This window comes from Colobus angolensis, unplaced genomic scaffold (genome assembly GCF_000951035.1).
Source record: "Colobus angolensis palliatus isolate OR3802 unplaced genomic scaffold, Cang.pa_1.0 Scaffold172, whole genome shotgun sequence".
Classification (NCBI taxonomy): domain Eukaryota; kingdom Metazoa; phylum Chordata; class Mammalia; order Primates; family Cercopithecidae; genus Colobus; species Colobus angolensis.
In genome coordinates, this window is record NW_012114844.1 from 3,926,704 (window position 1) to 3,929,211 (window position 2,508).

At 44.2% G+C, this 2,508-nt stretch overlaps 1 protein-coding gene and 1 non-coding gene across 2 annotated transcripts in view; both read right to left on the reverse strand.

Moving 5' to 3' along the window:
- The window catches only part of MORF4L1 (mortality factor 4 like 1), a 54,945-nt gene that overhangs the window by 35,666 nt on the left and 16,771 nt on the right, over positions 1-2,508 (reverse strand). The gene's annotated exons all lie outside the window — the stretch shown is intronic.
- TRNAK-CUU lies at positions 1,543-1,615 on the reverse strand. Its single transcript has one exon. It is a non-coding gene; the product is annotated as a tRNA-Lys (tRNA).

Sequence of the window (2,508 nt, forward strand, 5' to 3'; positions counted from 1 at the left end):
TAATTTTTTTGGTGTTTTTAGTATAGACGGGGTTTCACCGTGTTAGCCAGGATGGTCTCGATCTCCTGACCTCGTGATCCGCCCGCCTAGGCCTCCCAAAGTGCTGGGATTACAGGCGTGAGCCACGGGCCCGGCCAGATGCTGAAATTTTTTAATATCTTTCTTCCAAGGTCTGAAACTGTATTTTGAATTGATTAGATAACATATAGTAATTGTGGAGAACATTTGAGAATTGCTGGGAATGACTAAAAGGTAGTCTAAAGGTAGACTAAAAGGTAGAGGAAAAAACTTGGAACTGTCAACATACAATAGTTTTGCTCAAAGAAGGTGAGCTTCTGGCCGGGCGCGGTGGCTCACGCCTGTAATCCTAGCACTTTGAGAGGCCAAGACGGGTGGATTACAAAGTTAGGAGTTCAAGACCAGCCTGGCAAACATGGTGAAACCCGGTCTCTACTAAAATACAAAAATTAGCCGGGTGTGGTGGCCTGCGCCTGTAGTCCCTGCTGCTCAAGAGGCTGAGGCAGGAGAATCGCTTGAACCCAGGAGGTGGAGGTTGCAGTGAGCCGAGATCGACTCACTCCACTCCAGCCTGGGTCACAAAGCCAGACTTTGTCTCAAAAAAAGAAAAAAGAAAAAAAAAAAGAAAGAAAAAAGGGTATCTACATAGAAGCACTCAGAAAAAAAAAAAAGATAAAGTTCTAAGGCTCTGCTCACAGTAACCACCATATTTGTTCATCGCTAAAACAATCTTAATGGTGGTTTAAAAATATGCAGAATTGTTCTCCAAACTAATCTTCAATATCACATGATATTAAGTAAAAAATATTTCAAACGTTTTAACAGAGATTACTTCGGCAATATTATGAACTCTACAATTTCGTGAATTTTAATGTCTTCTTATGCCCTAACCTTTGGCGTTCGGCTGCCCTTCAAACAGGCCACTCAGCAACAAATACTTTTCCACGGCAGATAACCTTTAACTGTGTAATGTACAAGATGAAATTTTCTGGTTTCATTGTTCCTTTTTTTTTTTTTTTTATTTGTTAAGTAGTCTTGCCCTGTCGCACAGGCTGGAGTGCAATGGCCTGATCTCGGCTCACCTGCAACCTCCACCTCCTGGGTTCAAGCGATTCTCCTGCCACAGCCTCCTGAGCAGCTGAGACTGCAGGCACTCGCCACCACGCCCAACTAATTTTTGTATTTTTAGTAGAGACGTTGCGGGGTGGGGGGACGGTGGGGTGGTGGGGAACGGTGTGGGGGATGGTCTCACCATATTGGCCAGGTTGGTCTCGAACTCCTGACCTCGTGAGCCACCCTCCTCGGCCTCCCAAAGTGTTGGGATTACATGCGTGAGTCACCGCGCCCGGCCCATTTTTCCTTTTTTAAGTTAGCTTAGTTTTAGTAGTTTTGTATGTATTGAATTATTTGAAAATAAGCCCATCCGGGGTGAAGTCTGTTATTACCGTTGATGAGAACTGAAACTGGTGAAATTACTAACATTGATTAGATCTGAAGTTGGTCAAATGAAAGCAAAAGAGAAGCCGCCCAACGTGGGGCTCGAACCCACGACCCTGGGATTAAGAGTCCCATGCTCTACCGACTGAGCTAGCCGGGCAGTTACCGGAAAAATGTTCTTTCTAGATCTTTTCAAAGGAATAAGCTTGTTTTGCTTTGCTCCAAGAAATTGCATTTCGCATTAAACGATCTTTCCATTTTATACACATATATATGTATTTTTTGTAAAGTTTTTCACGACTTTTAAAACTTGTGTTTAATGTCTGATTCTGTGCACATAAACTTTTGTTGTTTAATAAAAATGTATAAACAGCCCTCTAGTGGTCAGCACCTTTCCGTTTCCTTAAAGGTAAGGCGGGCCAAGGAAGGCGATGCCAACTCCAGCCTGGAGAATAGGAGTGAGTGTGGGGGTGCTTCCAGTTAATCCTAAAGATTCCCGCCGGCAGAGCGCCCACCCCCTGCAGCGCGGGGACCGGAGATGTTCTCAGCACCCTCGTGGCCCACTGCAAAAGAAGGCTCGGGAGAAACGTCCTGCACACTCTCTGGAAACGATTGAAACTGAAAACCCAGCTGCAGAGCTGGCTGGCCTCTTGAGATCGTGTGACTTAGAGATTTTCGGAATTCTTTTCTTTGGCACGACAGTTGTTCAACTAAGACATACCATGGTGTTCACACAAGAGATTAGAAAACTAAAGCAGTCTCAGCGAGTAATTGAAAATACCGTAGAGAGTTTGCTCACGCTCAAAACTAAAAAGTGAAAACATTTATTCCATAAACTAATGGAACCTCAGTGTGGGAAGGGACCATTATTCCAAGCCTCTCCCTACTAAAACAAAAAAATAAATAAAGATTCATTCTGTTTTCCAGTAGAAACGATTTCACAGTAGCCAAACAGTCCCAGTTAATGAGGGAAACTACTTTGTAAGAAAAAAACAAAGGCTGGCCGGGCGCGGTGGCTCAAGCCTGTAATCCCAGCACTTTGGGAGGCCGAGA